This window comes from Schistocerca serialis, chromosome 2 (genome assembly GCF_023864345.2).
Source record: "Schistocerca serialis cubense isolate TAMUIC-IGC-003099 chromosome 2, iqSchSeri2.2, whole genome shotgun sequence".
In the NCBI taxonomy this organism is placed as follows: Eukaryota; Metazoa; Arthropoda; class Insecta; order Orthoptera; family Acrididae; genus Schistocerca; species Schistocerca serialis.
The window spans coordinates 804,938,026-804,953,075 of NC_064639.1; the positions used below are offsets into that span (position 1 = coordinate 804,938,026).

A 15,050-nucleotide genomic window follows, 5' to 3' on the forward strand; every position below is an offset into this window, starting at 1 on the left:
GGGTGCACATGGCTCAAATGAAACATGAAACGGTTTCAGAACTGGTTGTCGGATTTTAGCGCTGACTTGGAGGCCTCGAAATGCGCGACACAGCCGCCGCCATGCGATTTGTTACCACACCGTTGTACAAAACGCAAGGGCTCGTCCGGGATTTGAACCCGGGACCTCCTGCACCCGAAGCAGGAATCATACCCCTAGACCAACGAGCCTATTCGTTCCGAAAACGCACTGCATGTGAATGACGCCACCTTTGATGGCCTGACCATGTAGGGCTGCAGCTCAGCCAGCGTTCTCCCTGTCTGTCGCGGTTGGATTGTTTCCATCGACGTCTTTTACTACAGGAACTTCACGAATCGGAGGGAGCTCGTAGCCGATGCCCTTGCTAACACAGAAGAGAAACTGTTGCTATTACGAGTCTCCGGGTGGTACATGAAAATGACCGTTGTTTCCGTGGTGTAGCGGTTATCACGCCTGCTTTACACGCAGAAGGTCCCCGGTTCGATGCCGGGCGGGAGCACAACAATTTTAATCTACATTTCGGATTTCATTTCCGAGATGACCTCACGTCCGCGTATGCAGAGACAAGCAATGTTGTATGCTAGACGGATAGGGCGTCATTTTACTGTCAAATACTTTTGCTCTCTTATTGCACCGGTATTTGGTAACTGAGAACGCCCCTAGCTCCATTATGGCTGGCAAAATTTATAATCCGGTTCTTCAGGGCTACTTCAAGTGCGCTTGCTACTGGCTTTCCTGAGCTCACCCTACTCGCCTTGTCACAGCTCTGTCAAAGTGTGATGCAAACTAATAATGAGAAACTCTTAGCCACGCTCAATCTTACATGCCACCCCTTGGTTGTTGCCGTCGCTAGTAAGATGAGGGTAGACTGTCGCACAATTAAGCTGAATCTCCACTCACGGTGCACATATCCCGCAAAGACAACCTTGTTTTCCGTTGCATGCAAAATTACCGTCTGCCTTTCTACCGAATTCCACCTACGTACTTTACTGGTGCCGCATTCTTGTTATATCCACGTGCTATAACAGGCGTCAACTCTTCATTGAGGAGCTGCAACCGGGGCTGAGTTCCACCTACTCTTCAGCACGGTCAAAATGGCAGGGCTCGTCCGGGATTTGAACCCGGGACCTCCTGCACCCAAAGCAGGAATCATACCCCTAGACCAACGAGCCACCTGGCTGGAGCAGTCAAGTTAATCCCAAGTAGTGGGCCTCACAGGGAACACAAACTTTCACGCGAATTCGCAAGATAAACGCTTTCTGCAGGCAGCACTCACCACTGATGAGAAGAATATTAAAGGCAACGAATAAAAAGCGAAATAACTTCATCGAGCACTGCTTATGAACAGCCGGCAGTGCCTCAGTTTCGGTATGTGGTTTCTCAGGGTTAAGAGAAGGCGAATGCACTAAACAAAAGAACATCGGGAAACCAAGCACCAACTCATAACGAAAAGATTGCACAATATACTGCAAGCAAAACTTCCAGAAGACGGATACTAAAGACGCCGCAGACAAAAGAATTATTCTATGCAGTAACGATTATCTAGGAAGCGTGAATTGCATGTGCTGCTCCACCACACAACTTCTTTTGATACTGTTTTACTTATTCTAAATTTTCATTACCTGATCGTCTCTAAAATACTGTGCGGTTATCACCTGGTTTCCAACAGCGATAGTAGTAAGTAAGTCGACTACAAAGTCTTTCAAAGTAGGTCAGACACAACAAAAAAAAAAAAAAAAAAAATCGGAGCTGCGTGTAGCTCATGTCATTCTGCTTTCAATCGTGAATCTCCGGCTGGGAGTAGTGGCGTACTTCTGTAATCCAAGCTTCTGGGAGGCCGTTGTGTGGGAGAGATCTGGAAACAACTACAGATTCGACCGTTCCACGAGCTCAGGAACGGCCGCGAGGCCTTCATCGAGCTCTGCAGGTCGACAGATGATAGTGTGGAAATTTCGGCAAGCGGTGGCTAAGGGTTAAGAGAAGCCAAACGCACTAAACACAAGAAAGTCGGGTAACCGAAGCACACAACTCATAACGAAAAGATTGCGGAATGCAGTGCGAAAGCAAAACTTCGAGAAGACCAACTCTGAAGCCATCGGCGAGCTAGGAATTATTCCGCACAAGAAGCGATCATGTAGGAAGAGCGAGCCGAGGCTGTCGCTCGACCACACAATAAATTTTTGCTTAATCCCAATTTGCAGTACCGGTTCGACACTAGAATACTGCGCCTTGGTTCTTCCAAAAGCGATAGTAATAAGCACGTCGACTGCAGTGTCATTTGGGGTAGTGAGTCAGACATGGAGAGGATATGGGGCGGGTGGAATATGCAACGACAGGGGCATTGCAGGGCGGCCGCCGGCTCCTTGCGCTGTGGCGCACCGGTGCCGGCGGCGGCCTGGCTGGGCTGCTGGTGCCTCCATGTAGAGCTGCCGCCGAGCCCAGGCAAAGTGCCGCTAACGAAGCGATTGCCTTTGGTGACATCTTTTGCAATAACGACTGCGCGAATCGACGGTATCTCGTAAGGAAGGAAAGAGCAGCAGCTGCCGCCGAGCCCAGGCGCCGTGCCGAACACGCAGAAGGTCCCCGGCTCGATTGCGGGCGGAAACCCGTTTTCGTCGCACTCAGCAAGACACTTGCTACGATCTCTACTGTGTTCATTTAAACCAACTTCAAACGTTCCATCAGCAGGGTGCACATGGCTCAAATGAAACATGAAACGGTTTCAGAACTGGTTGTCGGATTTTAGCGCTGACTTGGAGGCCTCGAAATGCGCGACACAGCCGCCGCCATGCGATTTGTTACCACACCGTTGTACAAAACGCAAGGGCTCGTCCGGGATTTGAACCCGGGACCTCCTGCACCCGAAGCAGGAATCATACCCCTAGACCAACGAGCCTATTCGTTCCGAAAACGCACTGCATGTGAATGACGCCACCTTTGATGGCCTGACCATGTAGGGCTGCAGCTCAGCCAGCGTTCTCCCTGTCTGTCGCGGTTGGATTGTTTCCATCGACGTCTTTTACTACAGGAACTTCACGAATCGGAGGGAGCTCGTAGCCGATGCCCTTGCTAACACAGAAGAGAAACTGTTGCTATTACGAGTCTCCGGGTGGTACATGAAAATGACCGTTGTTTCCGTCGTGTAGCGGTTATCACGCCTGCTTTACACGCAGAAGGTCCCCGGTTCGATGCCGGGCGGGAGCACAACAATTTTAATCTACATTTCGGATTTCATTTCCGAGATGACCTCACGTCCGCGTATGCAGAGACAAGCAATGTTGTATGCTAGACGGATAGGGCGTCATTTTACTGTCAAATACTTTTGCTCTCTTATTGCACCGGTATTTGGTAACTGAGAACGCCCCTAGCTCCATTATGGCTGGCAAAATTTATAATCCGGTTCTTCAGGGCTACTTCAAGTGCGCTTGCTACTGGCTTTCCTGAGCTCACCCTACTCGCCTTGTCACAGCTCTGTCAAAGTGTGATGCAAACTAATAATGAGAAACTCTTAGCCACGCTCAATCTTACATGCCACCCCTTGGTTGTTGCCGTCGCTAGTAAGATGAGGGTAGACTGTCGCACAATTAAGCTGAATCTCCACTCACGGTGCACATATCCCGCAAAGACAACCTTGTTTTCCGTTGCATGCAAAATTACCGTCTGCCTTTCTACCGAATTCCACCTACGTACTTTACTGGTGCCGCATTCTTGTTATATCCACGTGCTATAACAGGCGTCAACTCTTCATTGAGGAGCTGCAACCGGGGCTGAGTTCCACCTACTCTTCAGCACGGTCAAAATGGCAGGGCTCGTCCGGGATTTGAACCCGGGACCTCCTGCACCCAAAGCAGGAATCATACCCCTAGACCAACGAGCCACCTGGCTGGAGCAGTCAAGTTAATCCCAAGTAGTGGGCCTCACAGGGAACACAAACTTTCACGCGAATTCGCAAGATAAACGCTTTCTGCAGGCAGCACTCACCACTGATGAGAAGAATATTAAAGGCAACGAATAAAAAGCGAAATAACTTCATCGAGCACTGCTTATGAACAGCCGGCAGTGCCTCAGTTTCGGTATGTGGTTTCTCAGGGTTAAGAGAAGGCGAATGCACTAAACAAAAGAACATCGGGAAACCAAGCACCAACTCATAACGAAAAGATTGCACAATATACTGCAAGCAAAACTTCCAGAAGACGGATACTAAAGACGCCGCAGACAAAAGAATTATTCTATGCAGTAACGATTATCTAGGAAGCGTGAATTGCATGTGCTGCTCCACCACACAACTTCTTTTGATACTGTTTTACTTATTCTAAATTTTCATTACCTGATCGTCTCTAAAATACTGTGCGGTTATCACCTGGTTTCCAACAGCGATAGTAGTAAGTAAGTCGACTACAAAGTCTTTCAAAGTAGGTCAGACACAACAAAAAAAAAAAAAAAAAAAATCGGAGCTGCGTGTAGCTCATGTCATTCTGCTTTCAATCGTGAATCTCCGGCTGGGAGTAGTGGCGTACTTCTGTAATCCAAGCTTCTGGGAGGCCGTTGTGTGGGAGAGATCTGGAAACAACTACAGATTCGACCGTTCCACGAGCTCAGGAACGGCCGCGAGGCCTTCATCGAGCTCTGCAGGTCGACAGATGATAGTGTGGAAATTTCGGCAAGCGGTGGCTAAGGGTTAAGAGAAGCCAAACGCACTAAACACAAGAAAGTCGGGTAACCGAAGCACACAACTCATAACGAAAAGATTGCGGAATGCAGTGCGAAAGCAAAACTTCGAGAAGACCAACTCTGAAGCCATCGGCGAGCTAGGAATTATTCCGCACAAGAAGCGATCATGTAGGAAGAGCGAGCCGAGGCTGTCGCTCGACCACACAATAAATTTTTGCTTAATCCCAATTTGCAGTACCGGTTCGACACTAGAATACTGCGCCTTGGTTCTTCCAAAAGCGATAGTAATAAGCACGTCGACTGCAGTGTCATTTGGGGTAGTGAGTCAGACATGGGGAGGATATGGGGCGGGTGGAATATGCAACGACAGGGGCATTGCAGGGCGGCCGCCGGCTCCTTGCGCTGTGGCGCACCGGTGCCGGCGGCGGCCTGGCTGGGCTGCTGGTGCCTCCATGTAGAGCTGCCGCCGAGCCCAGGCAAAGTGCCGCTAACGAAGCGATTGCCTTTGGTGACATCTTTTGCAATAACGACTGCGCGAATCGACGGTATCTCGTAAGGAAGGAAAGAGCAGCAGCTGCCGCCGAGCCCAGGCGCCGTGCCGAACACGCAGAAGGTCCCCGGCTCGATTGCGGGCGGAAACCCGTTTTCGTCGCACTCAGCAAGACACTTGCTACGATCTCTACTGTGTTCATTTAAACCAACTTCAAACGTTCCATCAGCAGGGTGCACATGGCTCAAATGAAACATGAAACGGTTTCAGAACTGGTTGTCGGATTTTAGCGCTGACTTGGAGGCCTCGAAATGCGCGACACAGCCGCCGCCATGCGATTTGTTACCACACCGTTGTACAAAACGCAAGGGCTCGTCCGGGATTTGAACCCGGGACCTCCTGCACCCGAAGCAGGAATCATACCCCTAGACCAACGAGCCTATTCGTTCCGAAAACGCACTGCATGTGAATGACGCCACCTTTGATGGCCTGACCATGTAGGGCTGCAGCTCAGCCAGCGTTCTCCCTGTCTGTCGCGGTTGGATTGTTTCCATCGACGTCTTTTACTACAGGAACTTCACGAATCGGAGGGAGCTCGTAGCCGATGCCCTTGCTAACACAGAAGAGAAACTGTTGCTATTACGAGTCTCCGGGTGGTACATGAAAATGACCGTTGTTTCCGTGGTGTAGCGGTTATCACGCCTGCTTTACACGCAGAAGGTCCCCGGTTCGATGCCGGGCGGGAGCACAACAATTTTAATCTACATTTCGGATTTCATTTCCGAGATGACCTCACGTCCGCGTATGCAGAGACAAGCAATGTTGTATGCTAGACGGATAGGGCGTCATTTTACTGTCAAATACTTTTGCTCTCTTATTGCACCGGTATTTGGTAACTGAGAACGCCCCTAGCTCCATTATGGCTGGCAAAATTTATAATCCGGTTCTTCAGGGCTACTTCAAGTGCGCTTGCTACTGGCTTTCCTGAGCTCACCCTACTCGCCTTGTCACAGCTCTGTCAAAGTGTGATGCAAACTAATAATGAGAAACTCTTAGCCACGCTCAATCTTACATGCCACCCCTTGGTTGTTGCCGTCGCTAGTAAGATGAGGGTAGACTGTCGCACAATTAAGCTGAATCTCCACTCACGGTGCACATATCCCGCAAAGACAACCTTGTTTTCCGTTGCATGCAAAATTACCGTCTGCCTTTCTACCGAATTCCACCTACGTACTTTACTGGTGCCGCATTCTTGTTATATCCACGTGCTATAACAGGCGTCAACTCTTCATTGAGGAGCTGCAACCGGGGCTGAGTTCCACCTACTCTTCAGCACGGTCAAAATGGCAGGGCTCGTCCGGGATTTGAACCCGGGACCTCCTGCACCCAAAGCAGGAATCATACCCCTAGACCAACGAGCCACCTGGCTGGAGCAGTCAAGTTAATCCCAAGTAGTGGGCCTCACAGGGAACACAAACTTTCACGCGAATTCGCAAGATAAACGCTTTCTGCAGGCAGCACTCACCACTGATGAGAAGAATATTAAAGGCAACGAATAAAAAGCGAAATAACTTCATCGAGCACTGCTTATGAACAGCCGGCAGTGCCTCAGTTTCGGTATGTGGTTTCTCAGGGTTAAGAGAAGGCGAATGCACTAAACAAAAGAACATCGGGAAACCAAGCACCAACTCATAACGAAAAGATTGCACAATATACTGCAAGCAAAACTTCCAGAAGACGGATACTAAAGACGCCGCAGACAAAAGAATTATTCTATGCAGTAACGATTATCTAGGAAGCGTGAATTGCATGTGCTGCTCCACCACACAACTTCTTTTGATACTGTTTTACTTATTCTAAATTTTCATTACCTGATCGTCTCTAAAATACTGTGCGGTTATCACCTGGTTTCCAACAGCGATAGTAGTAAGTAAGTCGACTACAAAGTCTTTCAAAGTAGGTCAGACACAACAAAAAAAAAAAAAAAAAAATCGGAGCTGCGTGTAGCTCATGTCATTCTGCTTTCAATCGTGAATCTCCGGCTGGGAGTAGTGGCGTACTTCTGTAATCCAAGCTTCTGGGAGGCCGTTGTGTGGGAGAGATCTGGAAACAACTACAGATTCGACCGTTCCACGAGCTCAGGAACGGCCGCGAGGCCTTCATCGAGCTCTGCAGGTCGACAGATGATAGTGTGGAAATTTCGGCAAGCGGTGGCTAAGGGTTAAGAGAAGCCAAACGCACTAAACACAAGAAAGTCGGGTAACCGAAGCACACAACTCATAACGAAAAGATTGCGGAATGCAGTGCGAAAGCAAAACTTCGAGAAGACCAACTCTGAAGCCATCGGCGAGCTAGGAATTATTCCGCACAAGAAGCGATCATGTAGGAAGAGCGAGCCGAGGCTGTCGCTCGACCACACAATAAATTTTTGCTTAATCCCAATTTGCAGTACCGGTTCGACACTAGAATACTGCGCCTTGGTTCTTCCAAAAGCGATAGTAATAAGCACGTCGACTGCAGTGTCATTTGGGGTAGTGAGTCAGACATGGAGAGGATATGGGGCGGGTGGAATATGCAACGACAGGGGCATTGCAGGGCGGCCGCCGGCTCCTTGCGCTGTGGCGCACCGGTGCCGGCGGCGGCCTGGCTGGGCTGCTGGTGCCTCCATGTAGAGCTGCCGCCGAGCCCAGGCAAAGTGCCGCTAACGAAGCGATTGCCTTTGGTGACATCTTTTGCAATAACGACTGCGCGAATCGACGGTATCTCGTAAGGAAGGAAAGAGCAGCAGCTGCCGCCGAGCCCAGGCGCCGTGCCGAACACGCAGAAGGTCCCCGGCTCGATTGCGGGCGGAAACCCGTTTTCGTCGCACCTCAGCAAGACACTTGCTACGATCTCTACTGTGTTCATTTAAACCAACTTCAAACGTTCCATCAGCAGGGTGCACATGGCTCAAATGAAACATGAAACGGTTTCAGAACTGGTTGTCGGATTTTAGCGCTGACTTGGAGGCCTCGAAATGCGCGACACAGCCGCCGCCATGCGATTTGTTACCACACCGTTGTACAAAACGCAAGGGCTCGTCCGGGATTTGAACCCGGGACCTCCTGCACCCGAAGCAGGAATCATACCCCTAGACCAACGAGCCTATTCGTTCCGAAAACGCACTGCATGTGAATGACGCCACCTTTGATGGCCTGACCATGTAGGGCTGCAGCTCAGCCAGCGTTCTCCCTGTCTGTCGCGGTTGGATTGTTTCCATCGACGTCTTTTACTACAGGAACTTCACGAATCGGAGGGAGCTCGTAGCCGATGCCCTTGCTAACACAGAAGAGAAACTGTTGCTATTACGAGTCTCCGGGTGGTACATGAAAATGACCGTTGTTTCCGTCGTGTAGCGGTTATCACGCCTGCTTTACACGCAGAAGGTCCCCGGTTCGATGCCGGCGGGAGCACAACAATTTTAATCTACATTTCGGATTTCATTTCCGAGATGACCTCACGTCCGCGTATGCAGAGACAAGCAATGTTGTATGCTAGACGGATAGGGCGTCATTTTACTGTCAAATACTTTTGCTCTCTTATTGCACCGGTATTTGGTAACTGAGAACGCCCCTAGCTCCATTATGGCTGGCAAAATTTATAATCCGGTTCTTCAGGGCTACTTCAAGTGCGCTTGCTACTGGCTTTCCTGAGCTCACCCTACTCGCCTTGTCACAGCTCTGTCAAAGTGTGATGCAAACTAATAATGAGAAACTCTTAGCCACGCTCAATCTTACATGCCACCCCTTGGTTGTTGCCGTCGCTAGTAAGATGAGGGTAGACTGTCGCACAATTAAGCTGAATCTCCACTCACGGTGCACATATCCCGCAAAGACAACCTTGTTTTCCGTTGCATGCAAAATTACCGTCTGCCTTTCTACCGAATTCCACCTACGTACTTTACTGGTGCCGCATTCTTGTTATATCACGTGCTATAACAGGCGTCAACTCTTCATTGAGGAGCTGCAACCGGGGCTGAGTTCCACCTACTCTTCAGCACGGTCAAAATGGCAGGGCTCGTCCGGGATTTGAACCCGGGACCTCCTGCACCCAAAGCAGGAATCTACCCCTAGACCAACGAGCCACCTGGCTGGAGCAGTCAAGTTAATCCCAAGTAGTGGGCCTCACAGGGAACACAAACTTTCACGCGAATTCGCAAGATAAACGCTTTCTGCAGGCAGCACTCACCACTGATGAGAAGAATATTAAAGCAACGAATAAAAAGCGAAATAACTTCATCGAGCACTGCTTATGAACAGCCGGCAGTGCCTCAGTTTCGGTATGTGGTTTCTCAGGGTTAAGAGAAGGCGAATGCACTAAACAAAAGAACATCGGGAAACCAAGCACCAACTCATAACGAAAAGATTGCACAATATACTGCAAGCAAAACTTCCAGAAGACGGATACTAAGACGCCGCAGACAAAAGAATTATTCTATGCAGTAACGATTATCTAGGAAGCGTGAATTGCATGTGCTGCTCCACCACACAACTTCTTTTGATACTGTTTTACTTATTCTAAATTTTCAATTACCTGATCGTCTCTAAAATACTGTGCGGTTATCACCTGGTTTCCAACAGCGATAGTAGTAAGTAAGTCGACTACAAAGTCTTTCAAAGTAGGTCAGACCACAACAAAAAAAAAAAAAAAAAAATCGGAGCTGCGTGTAGCTCATGTCATTCTGCTTTCAATCGTGAATCTCCGGCTGGGAGTAGTGGCGTACTTCTGTAATCCAAGCTTCTGGGAGGCCGTTGTGTGGGAGAGATCTGGAAACAACTACAGATTCGACCGTTCCACGAGCTCAGGAACGGCCGCGAGGCCTTCATCGAGCTCTGCAGGTCGACAGATGATAGTGTGGAAATTTCGGCAAGCGGTGGCTAAGGGTTAAGAGAAGCCAAACGCACTAACACAAGAAAGTCGGGTAACCGAAGCACACAACTCATAACGAAAAGATTGCGGAATGCAGTGCGAAAGCAAAACTTCGAGAAGACCAACTCTGAAGCCATCGGCGAGCTAGGAATTATTCCGCACAAGAAGCGATCATGTAGGAAGAGCGAGCCGAGGCTGTCGCTCGACCACACAATAAATTTTTGCTTAATCCCAATTTGCAGTACCGGTTCGACACTAGAATACTGCGCCTTGGTTCTTCCAAAAGCGATAGTAATAAGCACGTCGACTGCAGTGTCATTTGGGGTAGTGAGTCAGACATGGGGAGGATATGGGGCGGGTGGAATATGCAACGACAGGGGCATTGCAGGGCGGCCGCCGGCCTCCTTGCGCTGTGGCGCACCGGTGCCGGCGGCGGCCTGGCTGGGCTGCTGGTGCCTCCATGTAGAGCTGCCGCCGAGCCCAGGCAAAGTGCCGCTAACGAAGCGATTGCCTTTGGTGACATCTTTTGCAATAACGACTGCCGCGAATCGACGGTATCTCGTAAGGAAGGAAAGAGCAGCAGCTGCCGCCGAGCCCAGGCGCCGTGCGAACACGCAGAAGGTCCCCGGCTCGATTGCGGGCGGAAACCCGTTTTCGTCGCACTCAGCAAGACACTTGCTACGATCTCTACTGTGTTCATTTAAACCAACTTCAAACGTTCCATCAGCAGGGTGCACATGCTCAAATGAAACATGAAACGGTTTCAGAACTGGTTGTCGGATTTTAGCGCTGACTTGGAGGCCTCGAAATGCGCGACACAGCCGCCGCCATGCGATTTGTTACCACACCGTTGTACAAAACGCAAGGGCTCGTCCGGGATTTGAACCCGGGACCTCCTGCACCCGAAGCAGGAATCATACCCCTAGACCAACGAGCCTATTCGTTCCGAAAACGCACTGCATGTGAATGACGCCACCTTTGATGGCCTGACCATGTAGGGCTGCAGCTCAGCCAGCGTTCTCCCTGTCTGTCGCGGTTGGATTGTTTCCATCGACGTCTTTTACTACAGGAACTTCACGAATCGGAGGGAGCTCGTAGCCGATGCCCTTGCTAACACAGAAGAGAAACTGTTGCTATTACGAGTCTCCGGGTGGTACATGAAAATGACCGTTGTTTCCGTGGTGTAGCGGTTATCACGCCTGCTTTACACGCAGAAGGTCCCCGGTTCGATGCCGGGCGGGAGCACAACAATTTTAATCTACATTTCGGATTTCATTTCCGAGATGACCTCACGTCCGCGTATGCAGAGACAAGCAATGTTGTATGCTAGACGGATAGGGCGTCATTTTACTGTCAAATACTTTTGCTCTCTTATTGCACCGGTATTTGGTAACTGAGAACGCCCCTAGCTCCATTATGGCTGGCAAAATTTATAATCCGGTTCTTCAGGGCTACTTCAAGTGCGCTTGCTACTGGCTTTCCTGAGCTCACCCTACTCGCCCTTGTCACAGCTCTGTCAAAGTGTGATGCAAACTAATAATGAGAAACTCTTAGCCACGCTCAATCTTACATGCCACCCCTTGGTTGTTGCCGTCGCTAGTAAGATGAGGGTAGACTGTCGCACAATTAAGCTGAATCTCCACTCACGGTGCACATATCCCGCAAAGACAACCTTGTTTTCCGTTGCATGCAAAATTACCGTCTGCCTTTCTACCGAATTCCACCTACGTACTTTACTGGTGCCGCATTCTTGTTATATCCACGTGCTATAACAGGGCGTCAACTCTTCATTGAGGAGCTGCAACCGGGGCTGAGTTCCACCTACTCTTCAGCACGGTCAAAATGGCAGGGCTCGTCCGGGATTTGAACCCGGGACCTCCTGCACCCCAAAGCAGGAATCATACCCCTAGACCAACGAGCCACCTGGCTGGAGCAGTCAAGTTAATCCCAAGTAGTGGGCCTCACAGGGAACACAAACTTTCACGCGAATTCGCAAGATAAACGCTTTCTGCAGGCAGCACTCACCACTGATGAGAAGAATATTAAAGGCAACGAATAAAAAGCGAAATAACTTCATCGAGCACTGCTTATGACAGCCGGCAGTGCCTCAGTTTCGGTATGTGGTTTCTCAGGGTTAAGAGAAGGCGAATGCACTAAACAAAAGAACATCGGGAAACCAAGCACCAACTCATAACGAAAAGATTGCACAATATACTGCAAGCAAAACTTCCAGAAGACGGATACTAAAGACGCCGCAGACAAAGAATTATTCTATGCAGTAACGATTATCTAGGAAGCGTGAATTGCATGTGCTGCTCCACCACACAACTTCTTTTGATACTGTTTTACTTATTCTAATTTTCATTACCTGATCGTCTCTAAAATACTGTGCGGTTATCACCTGGTTTCCAACAGCGATAGTAGTAAGTAAGTCGACTACAAAGTCTTTCAAAGTAGGTCAGACACAACAAAAAAAAAAAAAAAAAAAATCGGAGCTGCGTGTAGCTCATGTCATTCTGCTTTCAATCGTGAATCTCCGGCTGGGAGTAGTGGCGTACTTCTGTATCCAAGCTTCTGGGAGGCCGTTGTGTGGGAGAGATCTGGAAACAACTACAGATTCGACCGTTCCACGAGCTCAGGAACGGCCGCGAGGCCTTCATCGAGCTCTGCAGGTCGACAGATGATAGTGTGGAAATTTCGGCAAGCGGTGGCTAAGGGTTAAGAGAAGCCAAACGCACTAAACACAAGAAAGTCGGGTAACCGAAGCACACAACTCATAACGAAAAGATTGCGGAATGCAGTGCGAAAGCAAAACTTCGAGAAGACCAACTCTGAAGCCATCGGCGAGCTAGGAATTATTCCGCACAAGAAGCGATCATGTAGGAGAGCGAGCCGAGGCTGTCGCTCGACCCACACAATAAATTTTTGCTTAATCCCAATTGCAGTACCGGTTCGACACTAGAATACTGCGCCTTGGTTCTTCCAAAAGCGATAGTAATAAGCACGTCGACTGCAGTGTCATTTGGGGTAGTGAGTCAGACATGGGGAGGATATGGGCGGGTGGAATATGCAACGACAGGGGCATTGCAGGGCGGCCGCCGGCTCCTTGCGCTGTGGCGCACCGGTGCCGGCGGCGGCCTGGCTGGGCTGCTGGTGCCTCCATGTAGAGCTGCCGCCGAGCCCAGGCAAAGTGCCGCTAACGAAGCGATTGCCTTGGTGACATTCTTTTGCAATAACGACTGCGCGAATCGACTGTATCTCGTAAGGAAGGAAAGAGCAGCAGCTGCCGCCGAGCCCAGGCGCCGTGCCGAACACGCAGAAGGTCCCCGGCTCGATTGCGGGCGGAAACCCGTTTTCGTCGCACTCAGCAAGACACTTGCTACGATCTCTACTGTGTTCATTTAAACCAACTTCAAACGTTCCATCAGCAGGGTGCACATGGCTCAAATGAAACATGAAACGGTTTCAGAACTGGTTGTCGTATTTTAGCGCTGACTTGGAGGCCTCGAAATGCGCGACACAGCCGCCGCCATGCGATTTGTTACCACACGTTGTACAAAACGCAAGGGCTCGTCCGGGATTTGAACCCGGGACCTCCTGCACCCGAAGCAGGAATCATACCCCTAGACCAACGAGCCTATTCGTTCCGAAAACGCACTGCATGTGAATGACGCCACCTTTGATGGCCTGACCATGTAGGGCTGCAGCTCAGCCAGCGTTCTCCCTGTCTGTCGCGGTTGGATTGTTTCCATCGACGTCTTTTACTACAGGAACTTCACGAATCGGAGGGAGCTCGTAGCCGATGCCCTTGCTAACACAGAAGAGAAACTGTTGCTATTACGAGTCTCCGGGTGGTACATGAAAATGACCGTTGTTTCCGTCGTGTAGCGGTTATCACGCCTGCTTTACACGCAGAAGGTCCCCCGGTTCGATGCCGGCGGGAGCACAAACAATTTTAATCTACATTTCGGATTTCATTTCCGAGATGACCTCACGTCCGCGTATGCAGAGACAAGCAATGTTGTATGCTAGACGGATAGGCGTCATTTTACTGTCAAATACTTTTGCTCTCTTATTGCACCGGTATTTGGTAACTGAGAACGCCCCTAGCTCCATTATGGCTGGCAAAATTTATAATCCGGTTCTTCAGGGCTACTTCAAGTGCGCTTGCTACTGGCTTTCCTGAGCTCACCCTACTCGCCTTGTCACAGCTCTGTCAAAGTGTGATGCAAACTAATAATGAGAAACTCTTAGCCACGCTCAATCTTACATGCCACCCCTTGGTTGTTGCCGTCGCTAGTAAGATGAGGGTAGACTGTCGCACAATTAAGCTGAATCTCCACTCACGGTGCACATATCCCGCAAAGACAACACTTGTTTTCCGTTGCATGCAAAATTACCGTCTGCCTTTCTACCGAATTCCACCTACGTACTTTACTGGTGCCGCATTCTTGTTATATCCACGTGCTATAACAGGCGTCAACTCTTCATTGAGGAGCTGCAACCGGGGGCTGAGTTCCACCTACTCTTCAGCACGGTCAAAATGGCAGGGCTCGTCCGGATTTGAACCCGGGACCTCCTGCACCCAAAGCAGAATCATACCCCTAGACCAACGAGCCACCTGGCTGGAGCAGTCAAGTTAATCCCAAGTAGTGGGCCTCACAGGGAACACAAACTTTCACGCGAATTCGCAAGATAAACGCTTTCTGCAGGCAGCACTCACCACTGATGAGAAGAATATTAAAGGCAACGAATAAAAAGCGAAATAACTTCATCGAGCACTGCTTATGAACAGCCGGCAGTGCCTCAGTTTCGGTATGTGGTTTCTCAGGGTTAAGAGAAGGCGAATGCACTAAACAAAAGAACATCGGGAAACCAAGCACCAACTCATAACGAAAAGATTGCACAATATACTGCAAGCAAAACTTCCAGAAGACGGATACTAAAGACGCCGCAGACAAAA

At 49.7% G+C, this 15,050-nt stretch overlaps 15 non-coding genes across 15 annotated transcripts; 4 read left to right on the top strand and 11 right to left on the bottom strand.

The window, feature by feature from the left end:
* Positions 1-137: 137 nt before the first annotated feature.
* Positions 138-209, bottom strand: Trnap-cgg (transfer RNA proline (anticodon CGG)). The gene has a single exon. It is a non-coding gene; the product is annotated as a tRNA-Pro (tRNA).
* A 235-nt stretch (positions 210-444) lies between these two features.
* Trnav-uac (transfer RNA valine (anticodon UAC)) lies at positions 445-517 on the top strand. The gene has a single exon. It is a non-coding gene; the product is annotated as a tRNA-Val (tRNA).
* Positions 518-1,118: 601 nt separating this feature from the next.
* Trnap-ugg (transfer RNA proline (anticodon UGG)) lies at positions 1,119-1,190 on the bottom strand. Its single transcript has one exon. It is a non-coding gene; the product is annotated as a tRNA-Pro (tRNA).
* A 1,652-nt stretch (positions 1,191-2,842) lies between these two features.
* Trnap-cgg (transfer RNA proline (anticodon CGG)) lies at positions 2,843-2,914 on the bottom strand. The gene has a single exon. It is a non-coding gene; the product is annotated as a tRNA-Pro (tRNA).
* Positions 2,915-3,149: 235 nt separating this feature from the next.
* Positions 3,150-3,222, top strand: Trnav-uac (transfer RNA valine (anticodon UAC)). The gene has a single exon. It is a non-coding gene; the product is annotated as a tRNA-Val (tRNA).
* Positions 3,223-3,823: 601 nt separating this feature from the next.
* Positions 3,824-3,895, bottom strand: Trnap-ugg (transfer RNA proline (anticodon UGG)). Its single transcript has one exon. It is a non-coding gene; the product is annotated as a tRNA-Pro (tRNA).
* Positions 3,896-5,547: 1,652 nt separating this feature from the next.
* Positions 5,548-5,619, bottom strand: Trnap-cgg (transfer RNA proline (anticodon CGG)). The gene has a single exon. It is a non-coding gene; the product is annotated as a tRNA-Pro (tRNA).
* A 235-nt stretch (positions 5,620-5,854) lies between these two features.
* On the top strand, positions 5,855-5,927 carry Trnav-uac (transfer RNA valine (anticodon UAC)). Its single transcript has one exon. It is a non-coding gene; the product is annotated as a tRNA-Val (tRNA).
* Positions 5,928-6,528: 601 nt separating this feature from the next.
* Trnap-ugg (transfer RNA proline (anticodon UGG)) lies at positions 6,529-6,600 on the bottom strand. Its single transcript has one exon. It is a non-coding gene; the product is annotated as a tRNA-Pro (tRNA).
* A 1,652-nt stretch (positions 6,601-8,252) lies between these two features.
* Positions 8,253-8,324, bottom strand: Trnap-cgg (transfer RNA proline (anticodon CGG)). The gene has a single exon. It is a non-coding gene; the product is annotated as a tRNA-Pro (tRNA).
* A 907-nt stretch (positions 8,325-9,231) lies between these two features.
* Positions 9,232-9,302, bottom strand: Trnap-ugg (transfer RNA proline (anticodon UGG)). The gene has a single exon. It is a non-coding gene; the product is annotated as a tRNA-Pro (tRNA).
* Positions 9,303-10,952: 1,650 nt separating this feature from the next.
* Trnap-cgg (transfer RNA proline (anticodon CGG)) lies at positions 10,953-11,024 on the bottom strand. Its single transcript has one exon. It is a non-coding gene; the product is annotated as a tRNA-Pro (tRNA).
* A 235-nt stretch (positions 11,025-11,259) lies between these two features.
* Trnav-uac (transfer RNA valine (anticodon UAC)) lies at positions 11,260-11,332 on the top strand. Its single transcript has one exon. It is a non-coding gene; the product is annotated as a tRNA-Val (tRNA).
* A 603-nt stretch (positions 11,333-11,935) lies between these two features.
* Positions 11,936-12,008, bottom strand: Trnap-ugg (transfer RNA proline (anticodon UGG)). Its single transcript has one exon. It is a non-coding gene; the product is annotated as a tRNA-Pro (tRNA).
* A 1,645-nt stretch (positions 12,009-13,653) lies between these two features.
* Trnap-cgg (transfer RNA proline (anticodon CGG)) lies at positions 13,654-13,725 on the bottom strand. The gene has a single exon. It is a non-coding gene; the product is annotated as a tRNA-Pro (tRNA).
* Between the last annotated feature and the right edge of the window lie 1,325 nt (positions 13,726-15,050).